Source organism: Pan paniscus, chromosome 6 (genome assembly GCF_029289425.2).
Source record: "Pan paniscus chromosome 6, NHGRI_mPanPan1-v2.0_pri, whole genome shotgun sequence".
NCBI lineage: Eukaryota > Metazoa > Chordata > Mammalia > Primates > Hominidae > Pan > Pan paniscus.
The window spans coordinates 69,434,169-69,449,276 of record NC_073255.2 but is presented as its reverse complement, the minus strand read 5'-3'; positions in this window follow the sequence as shown (position 1 = coordinate 69,449,276).

Here is a 15,108-nt window from a genome sequence, read left to right as displayed (position 1 = left end):
AGTTGATTCCATTCCATTCCATTTCATTCCATTGCATTCCATTCGTGTTGATTCCATACCATTCCATTCCATTCCTGTTGATTGAATTCCATTCCATTCCATTCCATTCCATTCCGCTTGATTCCGTTCCATTCCATTCCATTCCATTACATTACATTACATTCCAGTTGATTCCATTCCATTCCATTCCATTCCATTCCATTCCATTCCATTGCATTCCATTCGTGTTGATTCCATTCCATTCCATTCCATTCCGTTCCATTCCATTCCATTCCATTACATTCCATTGCATTCGTGTTGATTTCATTCCATTCCATTCCATTCCATTCCATTTCATTCCATTCCATTCCATTCGACTTGATTCCATTGCATTCCATTCCATTTCATTCCATTCCATTCCATTCCATAGCACTCGGGTTGATTACATAACCTGCCATTCCATTCCATTCCATTCCATTCCATTTCATTCCATTCCATTCCTTTCGGGTTGATTTCATTCCATTCCATTCCATTCCATTCCATTCCATTCCATTCCATTCCATTCCATTCCATTCCATTCCATACCACTCGGGTTGATTCCATAACCTGCCATTCCATTCCATTCCATTCCATTCCTTTCGTGTTGATTTCATTCCATTCCATTGCATTCCTTTCCATTCCATTCCATTCGGGTTGATTGCATTCCATTCCATTCCATTCCATTCCAATCCATTCGATTCCATTCCATTCCTTTCCAGTTGATTCCATTCCATTCCATTTCATTCCATTGCATTCCATTCGGTTTTATTCCATTCCATTCCATTCCATTCGTGTTGATTGCATTGCATTCCATTCCATTCCATTCCATTCGGGTTGATTCTGTTCCATTCCATTCCATTCCATTCCATTCCATTCCATTACATTCCAGTTGATTCCATTCCATTCCATTCCATTCCATTACATTCGGTTTGATTCCATTCCATTCCATTCCATTCCATTCCATTCCATTCCATTCCATTCCATGCCATTCCTTTCCATTCCTTTCCATTCCATTCCATTCGGGTTTATTCCATTCCATTCCATTCTATTCCATTCCATTCCATTTGGGTTGATTCCATTCCATTCCATTCCATTCCATTCCATTCCATTCCATTCCATTCGTGTTGATTCCATTCCATTCCATTCCATTCGGGTTGATTCCATTCCATTCCATTCCATTCCATTCCATTCCATTCCATTCCATTCCATTCCATTCCATTCCATTCGTGTTGATTCCATTCCATTCCATTCCATTCGGGTTGATTCCATTCCATTCCATTACATTCCATTCCATTCCGATTGATTCCATTCCATTCCATTCCATTCCATACCATTCGGGTTGATTCCATTCTATGCCATTCCATTCCATTCCATTCCATTCGATTTCATTCCATTCCATTCCATTCGGGTGGATTGCATTCCATTCGGGTTGATTGCATTCCATTCCATTCCATTCCATTCCATTCCATTCCATTCCATTCCATACCACTCGGGTTGATTCCATAACCTGCCATTCCATTCCATTCCATTCCATTCCATTCCATTCCATTTCATTCCATTCCTTTCCTTTCGGGTTGATTTCATTCCATTCCATTCCATTCCATTCCATTCGGGTTGATTGCATTCCGTTCCATTCCATTCCATTCCGATGCATTCGATTCCATTCCATTCCATTCCAGTTGATTCGATTCCATTCCATTTCATTCCATTGCATTCCATTCGGTTTGATTCCATTCCATTCCATTCCATTCGTGTTGATTGCATTCCATTCCATTCCATTACATTATATTACATTACATTCCAGTTGATTCCATTCCATTCCATTCCATTCCATTCCATTCCATTACATTCTGGTTGATACCATTCCATTGCGTTGCATTCCATTCCATTCCATTCCATTCCATTTCATTCGGGTTGATTCCATTCCATTCAATTCCATTCCATTCCATTCCATTCCGGTTGATTCTATTCCATACCATTCCATTCCATTCCAATCCATTCAATTCCATTCCATTCGGGTTGATTCCGTTCCATTCCAATCCATTCCGTTCCATTCCATTCCATTACATTCCATTGCATTCTGGTTGATTCCATTCTATTCCACTCCATTCCATTCTGTTCTGTTTGATTCTATTCCATTCCATTGCATTCCATTCCATTTAACTCCATTCCGGTTGATTCCATTCCGTTCCATTTCATTCCATTCCATTCCATTCGGGTTGATTCCATTGCAGTCCATTCCACTCCATTCCATTCCATTCCAGTTGATTCCATTCCATTCCATTCCATTCCGGTTGATTCCATTACATTCCATTCCAATCCAATCGATTCCATTTCATTCCATTCCATTCCACTGGATTCCATTCCATTCCATTCCATTCCATTCCATTCCATTCCATTCCATTCCATTCCATTCGGGTTGATTCCATTCCGTTCCTTTCCATTCCATTCCATTCCAATCTATTCCATTCCATTCCATTCCATTGCATTCGCCTTGATTCCATTCCATTCCATTCCATTCGTTTCCATTCCATTCGGGTTGATTCTATTCCATTCCATTCCATTCCATTCCATTCCGTTCATTTCATTCGGGTTGATTCCATTCCATTCCATTCCATTCCATACCATTCGGGTTGATTCCATTCTATGCCATTCCATTCCATTCCATTCCATTCCATTCCATTCGGGTTGATTCCTTTCCATTCCATTCCATTCGCTTCCATTCCATTTCATTCCATTCCATTCCATTCGGGTTGATTCCAATCCATTCCATTCCATTCCAGTCCATTCCATACCACTCGGGTTGATTCCATAACCTGCCATTCCATTCCATTCCATTCCATTTCATTCCATTCCATTCCATTCCATTCCATTTCATTCCATTCCATTCCATTGGGGTTGATTCCATTCCATTCCATTCCATTCCATTCCTTTCGGGTTGATTGCATTCCATTCAAGTCCATTCGATTCCATTCCATTAAATTTCAGTTGATTCCATTCCATTCCATTTCATTCCATTGCATTCCATTCGTGTTGATTCCATTCCATTCCATTCCATTCCTGTTGATTGAATTCCAATCCATTCCATTCCATTCCGGTTGATTCCGTTCCATTCCATTCCATTCCATTCCATTCCATTCCATTGCATTCCATTCGGGTTGATTCCATTCCATTCCATTCCATTCCGTTCCATTCCGTTCCATTCCATTACATTCCATTGCATTCGTGTTGATTTCATTCCATTCCATTCCATTCCATTCCATTTCATTCCATTCCATTCCATTCGACTTGATTCCATTGCATTCCATTCCATTTCATTCCATTCCATAGCCCTCGGGTTGATTACATAACCTGCCATTCCATTCCATTCCATTCCATTCCATTCCAGTTCATTCCATTCCATTCCATTCGGGATGATTTCATTCCATTCCATTCCATTCCATTCCATTCCATTCCATGCCATTCCTTTCCATTCCTTTCCATTCCATTCCATTCGGGTTTATTCCATTCCATTCCATTCTATTCCATTCCATTCCATTCCATTCCATTCCATTCCATTTGGGTTGATTCCATTCCATTCCATTCCATTCCATTCCATTCGTGTTGATTCCATTCCATTCCATTCCATTCGGGTTTATTCCATTCCATTCCATTCTATTCCATTCCATTCCATTCCATTCCATTCCATTCCATTCTGGTTGATTGCTTTCCATTCCATTCCATTCCATTCCATTCCATTCGGGTTGATTCCATTCCATTCCATTCCATTCCATTCCATTCCATTCCATTCCATTCTTTTCCTTTCGGGTTGATTCCATTCGATTCCATTCCATTCCATTCCATTCCATTCCATTTCATTCCATTCCATTCCATTCGACTTGATTCCATTGCATTCCATTCCATTACATTCCATTACATTACATTCCAGTTGATTCCATTCCATTCCATTCCATTCCATTCCATTCCATTACATTCTGGTTGATTCCATTCCATTGCGTTGCATTCCATTCCATTCCATTCCATTCCATTGCATTCGGGTTGATTCCATTCCATTCCATTCCATTCCATTCCATTCCGGTTGATTCTATTCCATACCATTCCATTCCATTCCAATCCATTCAATTCCATTCCCTTCGGGTTGATTCCGTTCCATTCCAATCCATTCCCTTCCATTCCATTCCATTACATTCCATTGCATTCTGGTTGATTCCATTCTATTCCACTCCATTCCATTCTGTTCTGTTTGATTCTATTCCATTCCATTGCATTCCATTCCATTTAACTCCATTCCGGTTGATTCCATTCCGGTCCATTTCATTCCATTCCATTCCATTCGGGTTGATTCCATTGCAGTCCATTCCATTCCATTCCATTCCATTCCAGTTGATTCCATTCCATTCCATTCCATTCCGGTTGATTCCATTACATTCCATTCCAATCCAATCGATTCCATTTCATTCCATTCCATTCCAGTGGATTCCATTCCATTCCATTCCATTCCATTCCATTCCATTCCATTCCATTCGGGTTGATTCCTTTCCATTCCATTCCATTCGCTTCCATTCCATTTCATTCCATTCCATTCCATTCGGGTTGATTCCAATCCATTCCATTCCATTCAAGTCCATTCCATACCACTCGGGTTGATTCCATAACCTGCCATTCCATTCCATTCCATTCCATTTCATTCCATTCCATTCCATTCCATTCCATTTCATTCCATTACATTCCATTGGGGTTGATTCCATTACATTCCATTCCATTCCTTTCGGGTTGATTGCATTCCATTCAAGTCCATTCGATTCCATTCCATTAAATTTCAGTTGATTCCATTCCATTCCATTTCATTCCATTGCATTCCATTCGTGTTGATTCCATTCCATTCCATTCCATTCCTGTTGATTGAATTCCATTCCATTCCATTCCATTCCATTCCGGTTGATTCCGTTCCATTCCATTCCATTCCATTCCATTACATTCCATTCCATTCCATTCCATTCCATTCCATTCCATTGCATTCCATTCGGGTTGATTCCATTCCATTCCATTCCATTCCGCTCCATTCCATTCCATTCCATTACATTCCATTGCATTCGTGTTGATTTCATTCCATTCCATTCCATTCCATTCCATTTCATTCCATTCCATTCCATTCGACTTGATTCCATTGCATTCCATTCCATTTCATTCCATTCCATAGCACTCGGGTTGATTACATAACCTGCCATTCCATTCCATTCCATTCCATTCCATTTCATTCCATTCCATTCCATTCGGGTTGATTTCATTCCATTCCATTCCATTCCATTCCATTCCATTCCATTCCATGCCATTCCTTTCCATTCCTTTCCATTCCATTCCATTCGGGTTTATTCCATTCCATTCCATTCTATTCCATTCCATTCCATTCCATTCCATTCCATTCCATTCCATTTGGGTTTATTCCATTCCATTCCATTCCATTCCATTCCATTCCATTCCATTCGTGTTGATTCCATTCCATTCCATTCCATTCGGGTTGATTCCATTCCATTCCATTCCATTCCGATTGATTCCATTCCATTCCATTCCATTCCATTCCATTCCATACCATTCGTGTTGATTCCATTCTATGCCATTCCATTCCATTCCATTCCATTCGATTTCATTCCATTCCATTCCATTCGGGTTGATTGCATTCCATTCCATTCCATTCCATTCCATTCCATTCCGATTGATTCCATTCCATTCCATTCCATTCCATTCCATTCCATTCCATTCGATTTCATTCCATTCCATTCCATTCGGGTTGATTGCATTCCATTCCATTCCATTCCATTCCGGTTGATTCCGTTCCATTCCATTCCATTCCATTCCATTCCATTCCATTCCATTGCATTCCATTCGGGTTGATTCCATTCCATTCCATTCCATTCCGTTCCATTCCATTCCATTCCATTACATTCCATTGCATTCGTGTTGATTTCATTCCATTCCATTCCATTCCATTCCATTTCATTCCATTCCATTCCATTCGACTTGATTCCATTGCATTCCATTCCATTTCATTCCATTCCATACCATTCGGGTTGATTCCATTCTATGCCATTCCATTCCATTCCATTCCATTCCATTCGGGTTGATTCCTTTCCATTCCGTTCCATTCCATTCCATTCCATTCGATTTCATTCCATTCCATTCCATTCGGGTTGATTGCATTCCATTCCATTCCATTCCATTCCATTCCATTCCATTCCATACCACTCGGGTTGATTCCATAACCTGCCATTCCATTCCATTCCATTCCATTCCATTTCATTCCATTCCTTTCCTTTCGGGTTGATTTCATTCCATTCCATTCCATTCCATTCCATTCCATTCGGGTTGATTGCATTCCGTTCCATTCCATTCCATTCCGATGCATTCGATTCCATTCCATTCCATTCCAGTTTGTTCGATTCCATTCCATTTCATTCCATTGCAATCCATTCGGTTTGATTCCATTCCATTCCTTTCCATTCGTGTTGATTTCATTCCATTCCATTCCATTCCATTCCATTCCATTCCATTACATTCCAGTTGATTCCATTCCATTCCATTCCATTCCATTCCATTCCATTCCATTACATTCTGGTTGATTCCATTCCATTGCGTTGCATTCCATTCCATTCCATTCCATTCCATTGCATTCGGGTTGATTCCATTCCATTCCATTCCATTCCATTCCGGTTGATTCTATTCCATACCATTCCATTCCATTCCAATCCATTCAATTCCATTCCATTCGGGTTGATTCCGTTCCATTCCAATCCATTCCGTTCCATTCCATTCCATTACATTCCATTGCATTCTGGTTGATTCCATTCTATTCCACTCCATTCCATTCTGTTCTGTTTGATTCTATTCCATTCCATTCCATTCCATTCCATTCCATTCCATTCCATTTGGGTTGATTGCATTCCATTCCATTCCATTCCATTCCATTCCATTCCATTCGTGTTGATTCCATTCCATTCCATTCCATTCGGGTTGATTCCATTCCATTCCATTCCATTCCATTCCATTCCATTCCATTCCATTCCATTCTGATAGATTCCATTCCATTCCAGTTGATTCGATTCCATTCCATTTCATTCCATTGCATTCCATTCGGTTTGATTCCATTCCATTCCATTCCATTCGTGTTGATTGCATTCCATTCCATTCCATTCCATTCCATTACATTACATTCCAGTTGATTCCATTCCATTCCATTCCATTCCATTCCATTCGCGTTGATTGCATTCCATTCCATTCCATTCCACTCCATTCCATTCCGGTTGATTCCATTCCATTCCATTCCATTCGGGTTGATTCCATTCCATTCCATTCCATTCCATTCCATTCCATTCTTTTCCTTTTGGGTTGATTCCATTCCATTCCATTCCATTCCATTCCATTCCATTTCATTCCATTCCATTCCATTCGAGTTGATTCCATTGCATTCCATTCCATTCCATTCCATTCCATTCCATTCCATACCACTCGGGTTGATTCCATAACCTGCCATTCCATTCCATTCCATTCCATTCCATTCCATTCCATTCCTTTCGTGTTGATTTCATTCCATTCCATTGCATTCCATTCCATTCCATTCCATTCGGGTTGATTGCATTCCATTCCATTCCATTCCATTCCAATCCATTCGATTCCATTCCATTCCATTCCAGTTGATTCCATTCCATTCCATTTCATTCCATTGCATTCCATTCGGTTTTATTCCATTCCATTCCATTCCATTCGTGTTGATTTCATTGCATTCCATTCCATTCCATTCCATTCGGGTTGATTCCGTTCCATTCCATTCCATTCCATTCCATTACATTACATTCCAGCTGATTCCATTCCATTCCATTCCATTACATTACATTCGGTTTGATTCCATTCCATTCCATTCCATTCCATTCCATTCCATTCCATGCCATTCCTTTCCATTCCTTTCCATTCCATTCCATTCGGGTTTATTCCATTCCATTCCATTCCATTCCATTCCGTTCCATACCACTCGGGTTGAATCCATAACCTGCCATTCCATTCCATTCCATTCCATTCCATTCCATTCCTTTCGTGTTGATTTCATTCCATTCCATTGCATTCCATTCCATTCCATTCCATTCGGGTTGATTGCATTCCATTCCATTCCATTCCATTCCAATCCATTCGATTCCATTCCATTCCATTCCAGTTGATTCCATTCCATTCCATTCCATTCAAGTCCATTCGATTCCATTCCATTCCATTTCAGTTGATTCCATTCCATTCCATTTCATTCCATTGCATTCCATTCGTGTTGATTCCATTCCATTCCATTCCATTCCTGTTGATTGAATTACATACCATTCCATTCCATTCCATTCCGGTTGATTCCGTTCCATTCCATTCCATTCCATTCCATTACATTACATTACATTCCAGTTGATTCCATTCCATTCCATTCCATTCCATTCCATTCCATTCCATTCCATTCGGGTTGATTCCATTCCATTCCATTCCATTCCGTTCCATTCCATTCCATTCCATTACATTCCATTGCATTCGTGTTGATTTCATTCCATTCCATTCCATTCCATTCCATTTCATTCCATTCCATTCCATTCGAGTTGTTTCCATTGCATTCCATTCCATTCCATTCCATTCCATTCCATTCCATAGCACTCGGGTTGATTACATAACCTGCCATTCCATTCCATTCCATTCCATTCCATTCCATTCCATTCCATTCGGGTTGATTGCTTTCCATTCCATTCCATTCCATTCCATTCCATTCGGGTTGATTCCATTCCATTCCATTCCATTCCATTCCATTCCATTCTTTTCCTTTCGGGTTGATTCCATTCGATTCCATTCCATTCCATTCCATTCCATTCCATTCCATTTCATTCCATTCCATTCCATTCGACTTGATTCCATTGCATTCCATTACATTCCATTCCATTAGATTACATTCCAGTTGATTCCATTCCATTCCATTCCATTCCATTACATTACATTCTGGTTGATTCCATTCCATTGCGTTGCATTCCATTCCATTCCATTCCATTCCATTGCATTCGGGTTGATTCCATTCCATTCCATTCCATTCCATTCCATTCCATTCCGGTTGATTCTATTCCATACCATTCCATTCCATTCCAATCCATTCAATTCCATTCCATTCCATTACATTCCATTGCATTCTGGTTGATTCCATTCTATTCCACTCCATTCCATTCTGTTCTGTTTGATTCTTTTCCATTCCATTGCATTCCATTCCATTTAACTCCATTCCGGTTGATTCCATTCCGTTCCATTTCATTCCATTCCATTCCATTCGGATTGATTCCATTGCAGTCCATTCCATTCCATTCCATTCCATTCCAGTTGATTCCATTCCATTCCATTCCATTCCATTCGGGTTGATTGCTTTCCATTCCATTCCATTCCATTCCATTCCATTCGGGTTGATTCCATTCCATTCCATTCCATTCCATTCCATTCCATTCCATTCCATTCTTTTCCTTTCGGGTTGATTCCATTCGATTCCATTCCATTCCATTCCATTCCATTCCATTCCATTTCATTCCATTCCATTCCATTCGACTTGATTCCCTTGCATTCCATTACATTCCATTCCATTACATTACATTCCAGTTGATTCCATTCCATTCCATTCCATTCCATTATATTACATTACATTCTGGTTGATTCCATTCCATTGCGTTGCATTCCATTCCATTCCATTCCATTCCATTGCATTCGGGTTGATTCCATTCCATTCCATTCCATTCCATTCCATTCCATTCCATTCCGGTTGATTCTATTCCATACCATTCCATTCCATTCCAATCCATTCCGTTCCATTCCATTCCATTACATTCCATTGCATTCTGGTTGATTCCATTCTATTCCACTCCATTCCATTCTGTTCTGTTTGATTCTATTCCATTCCATTGCATTCCATTCCATTTAACTCCATTCCGGTTGATTCCATTCCGTTCCATTTCATTCCATTCCATTCCATTCGGGTTGATTCCATTGCAGTCCATTCCATTCCATTCCATTCCATTCCATTCCAGTTGATTCCATTCCATTCCATTCCATTCCGGTTGATTCCATTACATTCCATTCCAATCCAATCAATTCCATTTCATTCCATTCCATTCCAGTGGATTCCATTCCATTCCATTCCATTCGGGTTGATTCCATTCCGTTCCTTTCCATTCCATTCCATTCCAATCTATTCCATTCCATTCCATTCCATTGCATTCGCCTTGATTCCATTCCATTCCATTCCATTCGTTTCCATTCCATTCGGGTTGATTCCATTCCATTCCATTCCATTCCATTCCATTCCAATCCATTCCATTCCATTTCATTCGGGTTGATTCCATTCCATTCCATTCCATTCCATTGCATTCCATTCCGATTGATTCCATTCCATTCCATTCCATTCCATACCATTCGGGTTGATTCCATTCTATGCCATTCCATTCCATTCCATTCCATTCCATTCCATTCGGGTTGATTCCTTTCCATTCCATTCCATTCGCTTCCATTCCATTTCATTCCATTCCATTCCATTCGGGTTGATTCCATTCCATTCCATTCCATTCCAGTCCATTCCATACCACTCGGGTTGATTCCATAACCTGCCATTCCATTCCATTTCATTCCATTCCATTCCATTCCATTCCATTTCATTCCATTCCATTCCATTGGGGTTGATTCCATTCCATTCCATTCCATTCCATTCCATTCCTTTCGGGTTGATTGCATTCCATTCCATTCCATTCAAGTCCATTCGATTCCATTCCATTCCATTTCAGTTGATTCCATTCCATTCCATTTCATTCCATTGCATTCCATTCGTGTTGATTCCATTCCATTCCATTCCATTCCTGTTGATTGAATTCCATTCCATTCCATTCCATTCCATTCCGGTTGATTCCGTTCCATTCCATTCCATTCCATTCCATTACATTACATTCCAGTTGATTCCATTCCATTCCATTCCATTCCATTCCATTCCATTGCATTCCATTCGGGTTGATTCCATTCTATTCCATTCCATTCCATTCCGTTCCATTCCATTCCATTCCATTACATTCCATTGCATTCGTGTTGATTTCATTCCATTCCATTCCATTCCATTCCATTTCATTCCATTCCATTCCATTCGACTTGATTCCATTGCATTCCATTCCATTTCATTCCATTCCATTCCATTCCATAGCACTCGGGTTGATTACATAACCTGCCATTCCATTCCATTCCATTCCATTCCATTTCATTCCATTCCATTCCTTTCGGGTTGATTTCATTCCATTCCATTCCAATCCATTCCATTCCATTCGGGTTGATTGCTTTCCATTCCATTCCATTCCATTCCATTCGGGTTGATTCCATTCCATTCCATTCCATTCCATTCCATTCTTTTCCTTTCGGGTTGATTCCATTCCATTCCATTCCATTCCATTCCTTTCCATTCCATTTCATTCCATTCCATTCCATTCGACTTGATTCCATTGCATTCCATTCCATTCCATTCCATTCCATTCCATACCACTCGGGTTGATTACATAACCTGCCATTCCGTTCCATTCCATTCCACTTCATTCCATTCCATTCCTTTCGGGTTGGTTTCATTCCATTCCATTCCATTCCATTCCATTCGGGTTGATTGCATTCCATTCCATTCCATTCCACTCCATTCCATTCCGGTGGATTCCATTCCATTCCATTCCATTCCATTCCATTCCATTCGGGTTGATTCCATTCCATTCCATTCCATTCCATTCCATTCTTTTCCTTTCGGGTTGATTCCATTCCATTCCATTCCGTTGCATTCCATTTCATTCCATTCCATTCCATTCGAGTTGATTCCATTGCATTCCATTCCATTCCATTCCATTCCATTCCATTCCATTCCATTCCATTCCATTCCATTCCATACCACTCGGGTTGATTCAATAACCTGCCATTCCATTCCATTCCATTCCGTTCCATTCCATTCCATTCCATTCCATTCCATTCCATTGCATTCGTGTTGATTTCATTCCATTCCATTCCATTCCATTTCATTCGATTCCATTGCATTCGACTTGATTCCATTGCATTCCATTCCATTCCATTCCATTCCATTCCATTCCATACCACTCGGGTTGATTACATAACCTGCCATTCCATTCCATTCCATTCCATTCCATTCCATTCCATTCCACTTCATTCCATTCCATTCCTTTCGGGTTGATTTCATTCCATTCCATTCCATTCCATTCCATTCCATTCCATTCCATTCGGGTTGATTGCATTCCATTCCATTCCATTCCACTCCATTCCATTCCGGTTGATTCCATTCCATTCCATTCCATTTCATTCCATTCCATTGCATTCGACTTGATTCCATTGCATTCCATTCCATTCCATTCCATTCCATTCCATACCACTCGGGTTGATTACATAACCTGCCATTCCATTCCATTCCATTCCATTCCATTCCATTCCACTTCATTCCATTCCATTCCTTTCGTGTTGATTTCATTCCATTCCATTCCATTCCATTCCATTCCATTCCATTCCGGTTGATTCCATTCCATTCCATTCCATTCCATTCCATTCCATTCCATTCTTTTCCCTTCGGGTTGATTCCATTCCATTCCATTCCATTCCATTCCATTCCATTCCATTCCATTCCATTCCATTCGAGTTGATGCCATTGCATTCCATTCCATTCCTTTCCATTCCATTCCATACCACTCAGGTTGATTCCATAACCTGCTATTTCATTCCATTCCATTCCATTCCATTCCATTCCATTCCATTCCATTCCATTCCTTTCGTGTTGATTTCATACCTTTCCATTGCATTCCATTCCATTCCATTCCATTCGGGTTGATTGCATTCCATTCCATTCCATTCCATTCCAATCCATTCGATTCCATTCCATTCCATTCCATTCCATTCGTGTTGATTGCATTGCATTCCATTCCATTCCATTCCATTCGGGTTGATTCTGTTCCATTCCATTCCATTCCATTCCATTCCATTACATTCCAGTTGATTCCATTCCATTCCATTCCTTTCCATTACATTCGGTTTGATTCCATTCCATTCCATTCCATTCCATTCCATTCCATTCTTTTTCTTTCAGGTTGATTCCATTCCATTCCATTCCTTTCCATTCCATTCCATTCCTTTCCATACCTTTCCATTCCATTCCATTCGGGTTTATTCCACTCCATTCCATTCCATTCCATTCCATTCCATTCCATTCCATTCCATTCCATTTGGGTTGATTGCATTCCATTCCATTCCATTCCATTCCATTCCATTCGTGTTGATTCCATTCCATTCCATTCCATTCGGGTTGATTCCATTCCATTCCATTCCATTCCATTCCATTCCATTCTGATAGATTCCATTCCATTCCAGTTGATTCGATTCCATTCCATTTCATTCCATTGCATACCATTCGGTTTGATTCCATTCCATTCCATTCCATTCGTGTTGATTGCATTCCATTCCATTCCATTCCATTCCATTACATTACATTCCAGTTGATTCCATTCCATTCCATTCCATTCCATTCCATTCGCGTTGATTGCATTCCATTCCATTCCATTCCACTCCATTCCATTCCGGTTGATTCCATTCCATTCCATTCCATTCCATTCCATTCCATTCCATTCGGGTTGATTCCATTCCATTCCATTCCATTCCATTCCATTCTTTTCCTTTTGGGTTGATTCCATTCCATTCCATTCCATTCCATTCCATTCCATTTCATTCCATTCCATTCCATGCCATTCCTTTCCTTTCCTTTCCATTCCATTCCATTCCATTCCATTCCATTCCATTTCATTCCATTCCATTCCATTCCATTCCAATCCATTTGATTCCATTCCATTCCATTCCAGTTGATTCCATTCCATTCCATTTCATTCCATTGCATTCCATTCGGTTTTATTCCATTCCATTCCATTCCATTCGTGTTGATTGCATTGCATTCCATTCCATTCCATTCCATTCGGGTTGATTCTGTTCCATTCCATTCCATTCCATTCCATTCCATTACATTACATTCCAGTTGATTCCATTCCATTCCATTCCATTCCATTACGTTCGGTTTGATTCCATTCCATTCCATTCCATTCCATTCCATTCCATGCCATTCCTTTCCATTCCTTTCCATTCCATTCCATTCGGGTTTATTCCATTCCATTCCATTCCATTCGGGTTGATTCCATTCCATTCCATTCCATTCCATTCCATTCCGATTGATTCCATTCCATTCCACTCCATTCCATTCCATACCATTCGGGTTGATTCCATTCTATGCCATTCCATTCCATTCCATTCCATTCCATTCCATTCGGGTTGATTCCTTTCCATTCCGTTCCATTCCATTCCATTCCATTCGATTTCATTCCATTCCATTCCATTCGGGTTGATTGCATTCCATTCCATTCCATTCCATTCCATTCCATACCACTCGGGTTGATTCCATAACCTGCCATTCCATTCCATTCCATTCCATTCCATTCCATTTCATTCCATTCCTTTCCTTTCGGGTTGATTTCATTCCATTCCATTCCATTCCATTCCATTCCATTCGGGTTGATTGCATTCCGTTCCATTCCATTCCATTCCGATGCATTCGATTCCATTCCATTCCATTCCAGTTTGTTCGATTCCATTCCATTTCATTCCATTGCATTCCATTCGGTTTGATTCCATTCCATTCCTTTCCATTCGTGTTGATTTCATTCCATTCCATTCCATTCCATTCCATTCCATTACATTCCAGTTGATTCCATTCCATTCCATTCCATTCCATTCCATTCCATTCCATTCCATTACATTCTGGTTGATTCCATTCCATTGCGTTGCATTCCATTCCATTCCATTCCATTCCATTGCATTCGGGTTGATTCCATTCCATTCCATTCCATTCCATTCCGGTTGATTCTATTCCATACCATTCCATTCCATTCCAATCCATTCAATTCCATTCCATTCGGGTTGATTCCTTTCCATTCCAATCCATTCCGTTCCATTCCATTCCATTACATTCCATTGCATTCTGGTTGATTC